Genomic DNA, 17307 nt, shown 5'->3' on the forward strand with positions numbered 1-17307 from the left:
CTACAACGCACACCACTACAACGCACACCACTACAACGCACACCACTACAACGCACGCCACTACAACGCACGCCACTACAACGCACGCCACTACAACGCACGCCACTACAACGCACGCCACTACAACGCACGCCACTACAACGCACGCCACTACAACGCATACCATTACAACACATAGTACCCTTACACTATCCAACACTTACCCTACTGTTGCACTCCCTGGAGTTAGAATAGTAATTTTTACCCCTACACTATCCAATACTTACCTTACATGCAATGTAATGTTATGCATTGTAATTAGGGCTCCCGGTTTTCCGTTTTTACGGATTTTTACATATAAATACAGACGGAAAACAAGTTTTCCTTTATCTGTATTTATATGTAAAAAACGGGAAAATACTAGTACATTTTGTTGTGCTGCAATCTGGTGTCTCCCCCCTCCTTAGAGGGTTAAGAGGTGTCAGCCCGGGCTGAGACACCTTCCCGGGCAGACACGGAGCTGCCAGCCGCACCCGAGCACTTAACAGGTCTTTGAAAGACCATTAAACTTGTTAATGAGGCTTCACCCCTTTTAGAGCTTCCTGCCAGAGTTAGATTAGGAGCCTCTATTCACACCATTGTTGTGTGAGTTGTGGCTCTTTTGATTCATGTGCTGAAATGACGCACTGGAAAAACCATTTGTATTTATTTAATGCACACGCACTCTGTGTTGTTTAAAGAAACATTTAATTTCGCTTCATGCAGCCTGCCTGTTGGAATGCAACACACATTTTAAGATATTATGAAAGCGTTTAAAACATGGACCATGTGTTAAACGCTTTCATAATATCTTAAAATGTGTGTTGCATTCCAACAGGCAGGCTGCATGAAGCGAAATTAAATGTTTCTTTAAACAACACAGAGTGCGTGTGCATTAAATAAATACAAATGGTTTTTCCAGTGTGTCATTTAAGCACAATGCGCGCTGTCACCAACAAATTCGATGTCCTTGGCTGGTGGATTTTAAAAGTGGTGGGGCAGTACATTTTAGATACGAAATGGCAATATACACACAGAAGGCGCAGGTCTCATTCTTCAACACAAGTTCAGTGCTGATGTGTGAAGCGGTTTCAGTGCCTAATGTATTTTTTAAAAAAGGGTGCCCGGTCCAAAACTTTTGTCCAGCAGTCACAGCCGCATCTGTAGAATGTCAGGTGTGCAGAATACAAAAGCTGTGTAGTTCTGACTTAATTTCATGCCTCTTTCATACCCCACCAGACACTCTCTGCCCCTTTATTTCATTCTGGTACAAAGAGACCTGGTGGGTTACAGCCACGTCCAATTGAGCAGATACTACTACATCATCCACACAAACCATCTGCATGTTTTTTCCAAACAAAGGAAGGGCTTATGTGATTGAAGGCACTAGAAGAGATATGGTTCGGGTGTTTGTCCACCCAAAAAGTAGGATTCCTACTAGTCCATGAATTTTAGCGAACACCTCAAAGTACGGTGAGATTACAGGCCCACCTCGTAAGATTGCAGGCCCACCAGTTCACATGGCTGGAAAAGTAAAATTGCAAGTCCCAGAATCCAAACTGGTGTTGGTGAAAGTACCTGGGCTCAATGACAGTAAATATCATGACAATGGCCTCGACAGTCATGATGATGATGTCCGCTTTGCAGTTTCGATAGATTATAACTGTGTGTGCAGTCACGCCCGTTGTGCAAAGGCAAGCTGTTTACGTCTGGGCTCTTCCACTACACAGCAGCCCACCAATGAAACAAAGCAGGTTACAAAAAAACAACCATATTCCAATACTGAAAATTATTCCTCTGTCAATTATGTGTTTTCTTTCTTTAGATGAGTACAGCCCTACTGTGCTTCCGGTGGCAAAAATGCACCCCTGTTCTGTCATCACTACATTGAAAAACTACAACTACCTGTTAATTTCTGACTATGAATTAATGAGGCTGGTGCTAAATATACAACAGGTTTTTCAGCGTATAGTGTTGACCAATAACAACTGAGCGCATGTGTGCATTGTCAATTTAAATAAATGTGGAAAAATACTAGCTGTAGCGCCGTCTTTTGCTTCTGGCAAAAATAAATGTGGATAAATACAGAAAAAATGCCCGAAAAATAAATATGGATAAATACAGACGGAAATGGCAAAAAAATAAATACCATAAAACCGGGAGCCCTAATTGTAATGGTATGCGTTATAAATGTAGTATGTGTTGTAGTGGAATGTGTTGTAAAGGTAGTTTCAAAGAATTTGTTGCAATGGCATGTGTTGTAATGGTATGCGTTGTAATGGATGTTGCGGTGTAAAAATTGCGTTGTAAAGGTAGGCGTTGTAAAAGTATGCGTTGTAACATCATACATCCCTGTGTGCTCATGACAAGCTGAGCTCGTCATAACTGCTCGCACGCGGGGCTAATTCCCTTGCTGTGCGAGCGTTCCACGGAAACGGGTGTGGCCGTGACGAGCTCAGTTCGTCATGAGCACACGGCCACCGTGGCTCATAACGAGCTGAGCTCGTCACGAGCACCGGGGCGCTGTGCCCGCCCATCAGCACCGCGGGGGAATGACCCCCGCGGCCAAGGGGTTAAAGCCCTGTAGAGTACCCATGGTGTGAATTAAGCAAGAAAATCCTACAACAGAGCTATAGTGAAATATCCTCTGGTATCAGCTAGCATTATTTCTCAAAAATCTTCATAGAATATTAGGTGGCAGCCCGGCAAATATCAGCCACTGAGATGCCCCGGGTAAGTTGTTTAAAAACAGCCAAGGCCCTCGTAAAGTGCACACGAATGCCAACTGGGCGGTTGGTCTTGACCAAAGGGTAGCAGATCGTAACGCAAAGGGTAATAACACTCTTATCTAAATCGAAACCTACAAAGAGCTGATCATACAATATATGTATTTATAAACTGTATGTGGTTTTAGCCAGCACTTCTAGGGTCCAGTCAGTTCTCGCTCCTGTTCCTTAGGTGGCTTGGCCTAATAAAATGCACGCACAGCTGTTTGCAGAGAGAAGCAGCAAGTTCAGGCCAGAATGTTGTTCTGACCAAGTATATGTGTAATTCAGATGCATATTAGTAATGTTTCCACATCCCCCACGAACGAGTTGCTCTTGGCAGGTCTGAGCTAAGCAAATGACGCTCGGTGTGTGCAGCCTCCTCTTCCTCAGCTGCTTTCAAGTGACAGACGCTGCGGTCTTTTGGCTACGCATGGCATGAATCAAACAGACTTGCTGCCATCCACGGAGAGCCCTGTTGCTCTGGAAACTGGATTAGCGCCCTCGCGCTCCTTGCTGGCGCTGGAGCGTGCTGCGCAGCCTCCTTATTTTCTGCTCCCACGGTACCCCAGTGATTCTCCCGAAGCAGCAAAGCACCGAGGATAGCAAGAACCGCGCGGGTCCATCCCGCACTGCCCCGTCCAAAACTGCACGATGGTCGCGCGCGACCCCCACCACCCATAACTCCCCTAAACTAAGACCACTTTGCAAAACACATCAGTAGCGTTGTAGGTGTTTTAAGAACGTGACATAACAAAACAAAAAAATTGGTTATTTCTAACATCCCTACTTTATTCTGCGTTAGAAAAATGTCGGATATAATGCATTGAAATTTCACATATAAGGGCACTAAAAAACCTGGAAATACCACTCGTAAACAAAGTGAAAACGTGACAGGCTGTAATTGATCAACCCTGTGGGTTGAGTGCCACCAGATACTCAGTCTTAAGAGTTAGTAGACCTGCATGACAAACTGCATCTGTTCAAACAGTGACGTCATGAGAGAAGTCCACACTAAATTAAATTCCAACAGTGGAACAAACGCAGCTGGCCTTTTAAGAATCGTGCCAATAAAGGCGACCTGAATATAAAAGGCTGGTCTTCGTTTTAAAAAAAAATGTTTTTATCATTTTGCAAAACAGCGCTTGGCATCATACAGCAATGATTTACATATTTACTGTACATCATACCAGTCCTAGTGCCCCACCCTCCCTCCTAAAGAGTCAACATTTCTTTACATTTTTGATATATTAGTCCTTTTACTGCAGACTTCTGGATTTGCTCACACATATGTTATTAGAGGCAAGTTGAGAGCTGCTCAATGTCTGTGTGACAATGCGAACCCTATTAATAACAATAAGCCATCGCCATGAAGCCCCCTCCCTCTGCGTCCGGTGTGTCCAGATCCTTAATTGCACTTATCAATATCCAGACTGGTTCCTTCGTGTCTCGTTTCAGTATAATTGGGGGACCGTACCTACTGCTTCCCGTGCTTCTCGTAGTACTCCAGTCATTCACCTCAGGGCTAAACTATTAGGTCCATCCCTATTCTCTAGCCGAGCAAGGGGGTCCCTCTCGTGCCTCCCCGATAGAGCCCACCTCCGAGTCAGTGTCAGGAATCTGTAATGCTACTACTAGGGAATCCCATGCCCTCGCTGCTTCCATCGCCTTCTCTTTATTAGCACGTACTGCCTGTTGCAATCTAATTGTGCTCTCGCTCGTAGCCCACCTGAGTAACTCCTATTTCCACTTCCCTTTACTGGTTGTATGACGTTACAATGCATACTTTTACAACGCATGCCTTTACAACTCATTTTTATTACATCGCAACATCCTTTACAACGCATTCCATTACATCACATGCCACAACATCACATTTAAGAAACTACCTTTACAACTCATTCCATTACATCGCATACTACCTTTACAACTCATACCATTACAACGCATTTATAGTAAGTATTGGATAGTACAGGGGTAAAAATTACTATTCTAACTCAAGGGGGTGCAACAGTAGGGTAAGTGTTGGATAGTGTAGGGGTAAAATTTACTTTTCTAACTCCAGAGGGGTGCAACAGTAGGGTAAGTGTTGGATAGTGTAAGGGTACTATGCGTTGTAATGGTATGTGTTGTAATGGTATGCGTTGTAATGGTATGTGTTGTAATGGTATGCGTTTTAATGGTATGCGTTGTAATGGTATGCGTTGTAATGGTATGCGTTGTAATGGTATGCGTTGTAATGACATGCGTTGTAATGACATGCGTTGTAATGACATGCGTTGTTGTGTCATGCGATGTAATGGTTGCGTTGTAATGGCATGCGATGTAAGGGATTTTGCAATGTAATGACTGCGTTGTAATGGTAGTGCGATGTAAAAGTTGCGCTGTAAAGGTTGTTTTCCCCCTATACTAGGCCCTCGCCTTGATTTCCATTGCGCCGTGATTTCTCTTTTAGCTAGCAGTAGGCCCAGAAACTTACTCGTGATTTTCGTTATTGGGGTATGCAGAAACCAGTGCAATAAACAGGTGCCCATATCAGTGTCTATGTGCACTCTGTAATTACACAAAGCAGCTCTACCACCTCTTCCCAATATGTTCCTAACTGTCCACAACTCCACAACATGTTATGCAACTCTGCTCCTTCTGGTTGACCGCATGGGCACTGGGCGGTATCGGTTTGAAAATAGCGATTAATCTTGGCTGGGGTTAAATAAGCCCTATGTAATATAAAAAAGTGTATTGATTGGAATCTGGCATTCCTAGTACTCTTCCAGGCCCTCTGAATCAATTGCTCCCACGTTTTTTCTTGTATGTCCTTCCCGAGATCCACCTCCCACTTTCTTCGTAAGTCTTGCAGTGGTTGCAGGCCTTCTGCAACCAGTCGCCTATATATAAAGGTGATTGCCTTGACCGTCCTATCCGCCATCACTACATATTGGCATGCCATAGAGGTCTTTGGTTCTAAAAGCCCTTCCTTCCAATGACTCTATTGCCGAGACCAGGGCTGCATAGAACAAAAAATCCCCTCGCGGCCGAACATCTGCCTCGCAGCGTCTGGAAAGGTAGCAACACCCCGTCTTCGTACATATCACCCATCACCTGGACCCCCATCGTCTCCCATTCCGCCAGTGCCAACCAATCCCCCCCCCATTTGGAAGAACAGTACACCTGCCCAATGGAATCTCCAGGGCATATGGACGAATAATTCCGGCTCTACGCTGGTATCTGTTTCAGCCCTATCTCAACGTCCGCTCCTCAGCGGTAAGCAATCCCAGGCGCAAGCGTTGCTGTAATATTGTAAATGATTGCACATGACGCGGGAGCCACCGGCCCTCCGGTCCATCTGGGCCCGACACTCTCGAGCCACCACCTGAGTGAACCATTGTAGCTGAGCCGCCAAATAGAGTTCAAAATCTGGCACTGCCAGGCCCCCATCTGCGCTTGGCTCATCATTGTAGGCAAAGCCACTCTTCTGCCGTTTCCCCATAAAAAAAGCTAATCCTGGATCGAAGCTGCCTAAAGGTTGCCCCCGGTATCCAAATTGGCAATGTCCTGAAATAATATAGCAGGCGGGGGGAGTGCCACCATCTTCAGGAGTGCCACCCTGCCAGCTACCGATCGGGGCAGCGCACTCCAAAACGCTATGTTTCCCTGCAGCCCGCGTAAGGCCCTTCCCACATTCCCTTCCAGCTAATAAGCAGGCGCATGATTTATATTAGCCCCCAGATAGGGCAAGCAATTTGGTTCCCACCGAATTCCCGTTACTTGTGCAGGGCTCGCCGCTGACGGAAGTACTGGGAAGAGGCATGTCTTTCCCCAGTTAACCCCCAGACCCGAGATCCCTCCAAACACTCGCAGCAGGTTCGTCGCCCCCTCCAATTCTTCATCTGTATTGGCCAGGAAAATAAGGACATCATCAGCGTATAGGGATATGTGCTGTTTGTCGCCCCGCAATGCCAGTCCCTGGTAGTGCCGCCCTATTCTAGCATGCACAGCCAACGGTTCAATGGCCAGCGCAAACAACAGAGGCGACAGTGGACATCCATGTTGTGTTCCCCGACCTATGGAGCAGGTGCTGTACAGTAAAAGTCTATTTAACAATTGCCTCCCCGAGGCCAAATGCATGCATAACTCGATACAGATAGGGCCACTCCAGGCTATCAAATGCCTTTTCTATGTCCACCGATGATACCGCCGCATCAGGGGTCTTCCTGTGATCTGCATCCAATATGCGGAGAAGGCGTCTTATATTAGAGGCTGCATTCCGGGTCGGGATAAAACCTGCCTGGTCACGATGCACCAGATGTACCATATGGGGGAGGAGCTGAGTCGCCAGAATTCTGCTTAATATCTTATAATCAGACCTCTGCAGGCGATACGGCAATCTGTCTAAAGGGTCCCTTCCCGGTTTCGGAAGCGGGATAACGATAGCTTCTCTGAGGTTGAAAGCCTTCCCCCTGCTCGTGCCTCTTTATAAACCGTCAACAATCTTGGAGCTAGTATATCAATGTAACTCGAAAAAGCTCAATAGATAGGCCAGCTGTGCCCAGTGTTTTGTTACGCGCCATGTGTTTAGTGGCCCGCGTACTTCCCCCACCGTAATGCCCTGCCCTAGTAGATCCGCCTGCTCCTCCTCCAGCTGTGGCTGTTATATCAGCCAAAAATTCCTCTAGGACATCAGTGCCCCTCAACCAGCATCTATATGTCATCATAATACTCCAAAAACAAACCGTTAATCCCTTTCTAAGTGTAAGCCGGAGTACCCAACGGTGAATTCAATGCCAGGATAGGTGTCCCCCGGGGTGCCGGATTAGCTAGCCAAGCCAACAGCTTACCTGCCTTGTCTAGTTCCTTGCGCCCGTGCTAGGTACCCCCTATAATCATAACATCGTAATCTCTCTAACTGGGTCACCACCGCCTCCCTGGCACCTGACACTTCCTCCTGCGCCTCTGGGTTCTCAGGCCGCTCTCTCTCTGCTCTTCGCAAGCTGTGTTCAGCCGATTCAACCTCACGCAGCAACGTCCTCCGCACACCCGCCATTTTGGCAATGCACATTTCCCTCACCACCACCTTAAAGGCGTCCCACTCTGTTGCTACACTCGTCGCCGACCCCTCATTGTCTGCAAAATACTGCTCAATTCCCGTTTCTATGTCCTTATGGAAGACCGTGTCCTCCAGCACCTCCGGTCGTAGGTGCCACATTGGTATTACAGGTCTCTCCCGAACCCAGCTAATCGTTCGTAATAACGGATTATGATCCGATATTGTTCTTGCCAAATATTCGCTATTGAGTACCTTCGCATGCACGTCCTGTGACCACAATATGGCATCCAAGCGCACATGCAGTTCGTACAATGCTGAGGAGTAGTAGTCACGGTCCTCTAGATGTTGCATTCGGCATGTGTCTACAAGCCCCCACCTTTCCTGCCAGTCTCTTCTAGCTTTAGATATTCTGTGCACAGGTGCTTCCGGCACCGGCGGATGCGACCTATCCATAGTTGCGTCAGTTTTTGAGTTAAAATCCCCTCCCAATATCACAGGGCCAATCTGGTACAGTGCCAGTTTTCCCGACAGGTGAGTAAAGAAAGCCATCTGATCGACATTAGGGGCGTATATGCTGAACAATGTTACATCCAAGCCATTCAGTTGTCCCTCCCCCCACCACCACTAATCTCCCTTCTGGGTCAACAGATTGGCGGATCATCTGGAAGGGCACCCCTGCTCTAACCCATATTAGTGGCCCCCTAGCAAACGCAGAGTAAATTGTGCAATATACTTGCCCCCGCCATCTATGCTGCAGTACCTTACCCTCCGCACGATCAATATGGGTCTCCTGCAGAAAGGCTATGTGCACCCCCTCCTCACCAAATACGCATGTACCCTGTGGCACTTTCCCATTGTACGCATCCTCTCACATTCCACGTTAGGCATTTAAAGTCAAGCAATGTCCCCATAATCTTCTACCTCTCGGACCCTCTGTACATTTTCAATGGACACACCAGCAGCCCCTACATCCCCAAACAACACACTTAACATTCCCCAACAATCCCGCCCCACAACAGGTCCTAACAAATCAGCACCCATCCAAACTCACAACTAAGTTTTCTCCCCAATAGCTACCAGGAATCGCTAAATACAAAACAAAAGGAGGGGAGGTGTCTAAGCGCCTAGTGACTCCGATTCAGAAGTGCCCGACCATCTCGCGCCATACCCCACTCAAGCCACAGCTCCTGCTGTAGTACTCCGAGTTAAGGGAGCCCCACCCCAGTGTCCCCCCTCCCCTCCAGTTCCCCACTCACACCCCCCAAACCCATCCCTCCACCCCCCACTGTGCGTAACAGGATTGTCAGTAAGCAAAGGCACCCTCCAGTCCTTGAAAAAGTCTTATTGTACTATGCATCAGCGAACTCATTGGCAGTCCCTGGTGTGACATGAGGCATGGTGACACTCGCCGATTCCTCCGATGCCGTCCCTGCTGATCCCTTCTCTGTGTCAGTCGCCCCCTTCGATTCTGATCCCTGCTCCTGAGATATCTCCTTCACTGCTTGAAGTGCCGCCATCCTTTCTTTCTCCGTCTGAGACATCGTCTGCTTCTGAGAACCGAACCTCCTTCTACTAGAACGCTGTGGCCGGGGGAGGCACGGCGCCCCATTGGCAGTCTCCGTGCCGCAGCCAGCTTCTCCCGTCCCGACCTGTAGGATTCCAGCCAGTCCCAACGCTTCCTTAGGAGTGTTGAAGAAATAAGTTTTACCGTCCATGGCCACTCAGTCGTGCCGGGAACATCAGTGAGTATTGCAATGCTTCCGCACGGAGTGCTTTCTTGACTTCCAGGAATGAGGCCTGCTGTCGTTGCACTTCGAAGGTATAGTCAGGGAACAGCGTCACACTACTATTATTCACACTGACGGGCCCACAGAGCGTGCCCCATTCAGAAGTAGATCTCTATCTTTGTAGTGGAGCAAGCGTGCCACTACTGGCCTGGGTGGTCTCCCAGGGTTCAAAGGACGTGCCAGTACCCTATGCGCTCTCTCCCCAAGGTGAAGAAGGCGGACAAACCCTCCGGGGTAACTTCCATCCTCAACCAGGTCTCCAAATAGTCCACCATGTTGTCTCCTTCCACACCTTCCGGCAGTCCTACCACTCGTACATTATTCCTTCAATTCTGCCCTTAAGCGTGCTCCGCTCTCTTCTCCAGAGTCTGTAAGCGACGATGCACTTCTCCCATCTGTGTCTCCAGGGCCTTGTGTGCTGGTTCCAGGACTCCCAGGGTGTCCTCAGTCTGTTTCACCTGTTCCGCTAATTTTGCGTGGTCCGCCCGGAGTAGGCCCAGCCCCAACGACACCTGGGCTATGTCCTGCTGGAGGGTGTCTCTAGTGTCCGAGATGGCCTTCAGGATCACCTCCACTTGCTGTTGCATCATCCCCTAAGGCTGTGATTCCAACGCCTCCATATTCCGATTATCTGCCGCCTCCACTTCATGTTCCGGGGGCGCACCCCCCCTGCTTGCCCCTTGGTTTTCCCATTATCGTCCTTTCCAAAGGTCCAACAGTCCCCCCGGCATTCTACCAAGTCTCCTCTAGTCCTCCGCTTTCGCCGGGTACTCTGTGCGACTTTCCCTGATGTGGGACATCCCCACCTCAATTCCCAGTAGCAGTTGGTCACCACTCAGTCTGCAAGGTTCGCAGGATTATCTCCTGGCTATTCCCCGCTAGTAGCGAGTACACGAAGTGCTGCACCCCATCAGTCTTCTGAAATCCCAAGTGGCCCCTCTCCTGAATCCACCCTCTGTTAACAGAGACCTTGAGGAGTAAACGCGGCCAACCTCGCCTGATGGTTCCGGTCAAGTATCATACCAGCACACTCTATGCCATCCGAATGTACTCTGTTGTCCAGGGCCCCAATCCCCACCCCTTGGCCTCATCTTGTGGAGCCCAGCCTCCGTGTCCTCCTCCCAGTACCACTCTGGAGGGCTGTACCCTTTTGTTAACAGGAGTAAGCTGCGGTCTGCAGGCCGCCAGAAGTGGAGTCCACCAGTGCCTCTCCCATGCCGTGGGGCAGCTCAGGCATCTGATTCAGAAGGGCCCCTCACTACCCTATGGCCTCCTCATCCGACTCTCCGCTGCCACCACTCACCGCTCTAGTAGCTGTGCCATCCAGCTCCGCAAGCACCTGTTAAAATATCCTGGGGCCTTACACTTGGTCCTCTAACCACCGGCCCACTCCTGTATGGGGCGCTCCCACAGTGGCCTCCTGGTTATTGGCCTCACCTCAAGCTCAAATGGTGATTGTGCCAGGAGCTGCAAGTCCTTCATACCGCACCTTGGAGTCCCCAAGATGGCGGCCTCGCGTTCCCGTCAATCTGCTTGTTTCTCCCGCGAGTCTGTACCCTCGAGGGGAGTTCTCTGCCATAATGCGCCCAGTAGTCCTCCCCCCGCTGTGCATCGGAGCTCCGCTCCCCCTCTCCGCCGTGGCCGCCCCAATCACCTCTCGCGTCGCTGAGAGGAGGAAAGGGGGGGTCCTCCGTGTTCCACCTCGGCAGCCGCCGCTCTAGGATCAGTTCTGCGGCAAACTTCCAGGGCCGCTGCAGGATACGCTTCGCTGGAGCATCTATTCTCTGCCAGCTGATCCTCCGCTCAGCTGGCCATCGTGCTCCGCCTCCGAGCAGGGCAGTGCGGCACGGCGGCGGATATTCTTTTTAGGGGCGATATCTGCCCCCAGCCAGGAGAAATGTCAGGGTTGGGGCGGAACTCTCAGCTCACGCAACCATCCGATTTGGCTCCTAAGCCACTCCCCTAAAAGGCTGGTCTTGATGATACAAAAAGGCAGCCAGAGTAGCCACATGCCTCTTCAGAGTGGCAACTGCCAACATATTTTGAGCAAGTAGAAATGAGCATCAGTACATTACAATTCATGCTTCCGATTGGGCTAGATATGTACATAGTTATATAAAAGCAGATAAGCAGTGAGCAAAAGCAAAGACATCATATATAGCTTATTTTTCACTTGAGTAGGTTGCTGCTATTTCTCCCCCTTCCAAATTTTGACGGTTAAGTTAGAGCTTAAGATAAGCCAGATGAATCCAGAATTGCGTTTTCGATTCTTAAATAGATAATTTTACCAATCGCTATTTAAGAATCGCAAAATGCAATGTGTGTAGCATTTGCAAAAAACATTGCGAAGCCTTCATATTCCTTAATAGCGAATCGCAAATTGCGATTCACTATTAAGGAATACCTTCCCATTCATTCCTACGGGCCTAGAGGCCCATAGGAATGAATAGGATTGCAAATTGCGAATGCAATTTCAAGGGTGCCAAAAGGACACCCTGTTGCACCCCTGAAATATGCATGTGTGGACATGTGGTGCACATACATGCCCTAAGGTCATGTATGTGCACCACATGCCACTTAGAAAAGTGCATTTTTAAAGAAATTTGCAAATTACCACTAACTAGAAGTTGGTGGTAATTTACGATTCCTAAAAGCCAGGTCGCAATTTTTTCTTGCTTCCTGCACTGCATTTAAGGAATTGCAAATAGTGATTCCCTAAATGCATTCGCAAAATAGGTAATCGCAAAAATTGCAATTACCTATTTGCAAATGTCTTTTGGGATGATACATCCCAAAAGGCTTTTTCTCGTTCGCAAACGGGCTAATTCTGCGAATCAGCCCGTGTGCGAATGGGAAAAAGCTTGATACATCTGGCCCTAAAACTGTTCTCATGTTGATACATAGTTAATTCTTCCATTCTCGCCAAGCATACATTTGTTAGTTATCCTCATGCATATATCTCTTCTATCGATTTAATGTTTTTTAAATGTATTTATTTTTTCAGAATGACCGCAATTCTTGCTCCTCCCAGATTTTCTGAAATTTTGCTAGGGCCCCTTACTAGTAAAGCATAGGACTTTTCCCTTGCTTTCACCTGCTGCATCTTATGTACCCAACCCTCATAGGAAGGAGCTTCAATTGTTTTCAATTTTTGGAGAATCAAGTATTTAGCCATCAAGGATGCTATGAAAAATAACAGTTTTTGACGTACACTGAATTACATATCCCAAAAAGGGCTCCCCAAGGATCAGGTGTTACTGGACCCTGAAAGTTACGCTGATCCATTAAAACGCAGAATTTCAAAAATTATATAAAACTGGGCAGGTAAAACATACATGTAGCCAATCGCCTTTAGCTAGGCCACATCTAAAGCATAGCTCGAATGCTGATGGAAACATTTTATTTAAGCGAGATTGCATATAGTACAACATCTATTTTGAGAGAAAAGCCATTCTTTAGAAGTTGGCTTCTCAAATGGTTTTATAGGCCCACTGATTCTATTGATTCCACGAAGAAGCTTCACTCCTACATACGGTGGAAAGCTTGATCATATCTAAAGTTGCTGGTACCATTTACCAATTCCGATAGTAAGCTTAGCTGATATTGGCAGTCGGCACATCTCTTGGGCGTAGAACTTTTTGGAAAAAGTGGTAAAGTTGGAAGTATGAAAAAAACATTGTATCTGAAATGGCTGAATTGCTCAATTGAATCTGCCACTAGGGTATCACAGCACCGCCTTTCCAACCCATTTCCTATATCTTATCCACCCGCAGTCGCTGTCATCAAGGTGGGTCCCTTCTCCAACATAGTCTAAGATTAAAGTCTTACTCAAGTGCCAACTTTACCAATCCTAACCCTGTCCTGTGTGTGCCAGAACGTGCCTGTGATTCTAACAGAAATCAGATGGTATGGATATATATATCTATAAAACATAGATTGTGTTTCACACACCTCTTCTATTTTTTCAGGTGAAATTTACCAGCAAGTAACAGCTGTATCTGGACCACCTAGTGCAATGCTAGACTACTTCCTGCAACCTTCAGAGTATTGAGAAGCGCACAGAGGACTGCCAGCTGTAGCCACCATCACAGCTGAGATTTGAGAGAGGGTGGTCTTTGGGAAGAGAATGTCATACATCTTGAAACAAAGTGCTATTCTCCTTCTGTTCTCAGTGATGCTGTATGTCTCATGGGGCCAATGTGTTTTTGCTGTGGTGAACCAACCACAACGCACTTATTTGTGAAGCCTCGAGTCAAAGGTTGTGCATTACTGGGAGAGAAAGTCTTCTGGCTTCATGTCTGTAGTTGCCATTTCTTGAGGTTGCTCACTTTCTTTTTGGTGCTGGACCATGCATAAGAACATTCAGTATGAGCCACACTAAATAAAGAGACTGGAGAACATTGCTGACAACTGGGCATTGTAGACAAGTGTCCTGCTTTTACTGTTTCTACCTTAAATGCATACAAAAGCAGGAGTTGAAAAATCATAAAAATGTTACTAGACCTGCAAGTCTAGTGACATAAAAACTTTATTCGACCTAATTGCAATGCTCTTGACCCCTAAACTGGTTTCAAATGACGTGATCCTGGGCAAATATTTTATTTTATTGAGCCACTATTTTCTTAAATATCCAATATGAGAGCACCTTCAAATGTGCAAGTTCAGCATGTCTGCTGTCCAAAAAATTATTTTGTTTGATTTGAGAAACTGAACTTTTGCTCCATTTATAATACAAATCTAGCCACATATAGTATACACATTGTTGGACTAGGGTGCGAGTGTGTGTAGTGAGATTGGCATGCCCCCCCATAGGAATGCCTGGGGGATATGTGTGCCCATGGTAGTTCCTGATGTGTGGGAAGTGCAGGGGTGACTTTGGTATGTGCGAACTCGTGAGATTAAATGCTACGTGATGATGTGCGCAGATTTAATGTGTCTAGTATGGAAGTGCCACTTTTAGAAGTTGTACTGTCTGTGCAGTAAATGTGAATTGACTGTCTGGCTTGTGATTGGCTGGAGCTGGCTGGTGTGCCTTGCTCCAGGAGTCAGAATGGGTCTCCCCGGTGGTGAATGGAGAGATCTGCATGTTGATGGGAGGGAGGAGTACACCTGGGACCTGAATGGGCTGGGCCTTCCCTCCACAATGCTGGACCACCCCCTGTGGTGTGTCTGATGTCCTTAGCCGGTCTTGTGAATACAGAGGGGAGCTGAGCAAAACAAAGTGCTCCAGAACCAGTTGCATCTGGTTCGCCCCTTTCCTGCACCTTTGTAGACAAAGGATTACTGTGTATAAAAAGGGGCTGTGACCCCATTAAACATGTTCTTGTCTTGGACTGGAATCTGCCAGGGGCGTGCTGCTGCTGGGGCTCAGGGGAAGACTTGCCTCCCTGGGCCCTGCCCCTGGATGCCTGGAAGACTTCTTGGGGACCCCTCTGTCTTGCCTGAGGATGACTGGGGGACTTTTCCTTGCCCTAGAACGCTTTTGACTTTTGCCCTTAAACTCCCCATGACCTTGCTGCATCCTTTTGCGCCCTGGGAGCGCTGTGCTCATTTTCCTTGTGGCCCTGTAAGAGGGAATTTCCAGCTTAGGGATTCCCCCTGTGGCCCCTTCATGGCAGGTGCCCACCCCGCTTATTTTAATATTTGGAAGCAGGTGCCCACCCTGCTTTATGGCCATGTTTTTTTGTCTTAATTGTGCGGGTACCCACCCCGCGACTTTGCCCGCTTATTCAAGCCTTTGCGCTCGAGTGCCACCCCGCTTCGTGGCTCCCTTCCATTTGTATTGTTAACCGTGAGGGAGCCTATCCCTCTCGCAGCCGCAGCGAAGTCCTAGCCGGCCCGGGACACCCCCGTGATGTCACTGGCAGCGCTGCGCTAGGATTGGACCCAGCGCGGGGCGTTGCCTAACAACGGGAGAGCTCGCGGCCGGAGAGAAGTTTGAGTGTACCCGGGAGAGGACGGGAGGCTACCCCGCCTCCCCGCGTGTTTGCAAAGAGTCCCGGGTCCCAGGAGGGGGCCTCGGTGAAGAGCGAGGCTGCCCCGGGCAGCGAAGCACGCATGGAGAGTCCCCGAGGAGAGGTGGGGTGCCGTCGGGCTGCCCCGTGTCTCCAAGCCGCAGAGTGCCACGAGGGGGAGACTGGCTAGCGGAGTCCCCCCTGCTGAGCCCAGTGAGTGATGGCTGGGCAGGGGGGCAAGGCTGCGTTGCGCGGCTGCTCCCAAGAGAGGGGGGGTGGCGAGTTTATTTCCAGAGCCGATGTGGCTCCAACGCCCGTGGGCCTTATTGGTGCACAGCTCCCCGTGAGCTGCAACGATGGGCATGATTTGTTCAGAGTGCAGAGGGACCCCACGGCCATGCCCGCATTTCTCACCCCCTTTGCTCCCCGAGCCTAGGTGGCTCCAACGTGTGGCCACATTTATTTACCCGGGCCCAGAGGGGCCCATGAGTTATTAGGGGGCTTAATTTGTTCTAAAGAGCCTAGGCGGCTCCAACAGTTACCAACATTATTCCAGGAGCCAGAGTGCTCCCTGAGACACTTGGTTATTTGTAGAGCCTAGAGGGCTCCCACGTTTGCACATTTTTGTCCTGACGGCCACTGAGAGCCCCTGCCGCATTTTCTAACTTTCTCAACTGCCCAGCAATTAGTGGGCAGCTGCACCGTTTAGGTTTTCCTTCTTTTGTTAGGGGACATGTTGAACCCAGGAGTGAGACACACTCATTTGACCCATCTCTGCCTGCACAGCTGCGCATCACTTAGTGCCAGCTGCAACGTTTAGGCCTGCTTTTGAGACTCCCAGCTGCACAGCAAGTAGTGGGCAGCTGCCACGTTTAGGTTTGCGCCAAGTGCGCCCCTGTGACTGTCGCTGCATTGGCAGCGCGCCCTGACTCTGGACAGAGGGCATTTGAGCCCCTTAGGGATGGCCAGTTGGCCCTGGGGACTATTAGGTTTATGGGGCATAAGGCCGTAGTGTGAGTTATATAGGTGCTAGGAAATGTGATGTTTATAGTATGTATTATGCACCTTGATTTATGCTTATAGATGTGCTTTTAAAGCTGATCAGGTTTTACCTCTTGTCTGATGTTTATTCCTCTACTATGGTCTAGGTTGGATTTATTCCCTACTACAGGTTGCTATTAAGTTTCTTTCCTAATGCACTGTATGTTAAGGAGATTATAGTCCACCCTATATGTTCGCTTATGAGGTTGGCGCAGAATAGAGTTCTCGCCTTATGTGATACTGTACCTGCTATGATTTAGGCTACAGGTTGGCGCAGAGTATTGAGTTTGCCAGCGGTTACTGGTTGTGTCCTGAGATTATGATATGTTCCTATTTTTACTATTCTTGACCAAGTGCTAATTCTGACTGTGGCCCTGCCATGTGTAAATGATCCCCTGTAAATATTGCCCGTGCCAGTTGGCACAGTGTATATTGTGTGATTATCATCTAATGTGTTTTATGATAATACAAATGCTATTTTTATATATAACCTTGTGTGGCGTTCCTTTTGTGGTGTGCCTAGTATGTTACTGTGTGTGTTGCGCAAATGCTTTACACATCGCCACCGGGATAAGCCTGACTGCTTGTGCCAAGCTACCAAGGGGGTGAGCAGGGGTTATCTTTGGTGTGTAACCCCCTTTCCCTGACTAGAATGGCGGTCTCTGCCTGGCTTTGGCGCAAGCCTTAGCCAGCCAGAG

At 48.4% G+C, this 17307-nt stretch overlaps 1 long non-coding RNA gene across 1 annotated transcript in view; it reads left to right on the plus strand.

Annotated features, from left to right (window-relative positions):
• LOC147691816 (uncharacterized) overlaps positions 1–17099 on the plus strand; it is a 49959-nt gene extending 32860 nt beyond the window's left edge. The window contains exon 3 of the long non-coding RNA XR_015299964.1: positions 13583–17099. This is a non-coding gene — a long non-coding RNA (uncharacterized LOC147691816). The remainder of the gene's footprint in view (positions 1–13582) is intronic.
• The last annotated feature ends 208 nt before the right edge of the window (positions 17100–17307 follow it).

This window comes from Lissotriton vulgaris, chromosome 9 (assembly GCF_964263255.1).
Source record: "Lissotriton vulgaris chromosome 9, aLisVul1.2, whole genome shotgun sequence".
NCBI classification, from domain to species: domain Eukaryota; kingdom Metazoa; phylum Chordata; class Amphibia; order Caudata; family Salamandridae; genus Lissotriton; species Lissotriton vulgaris.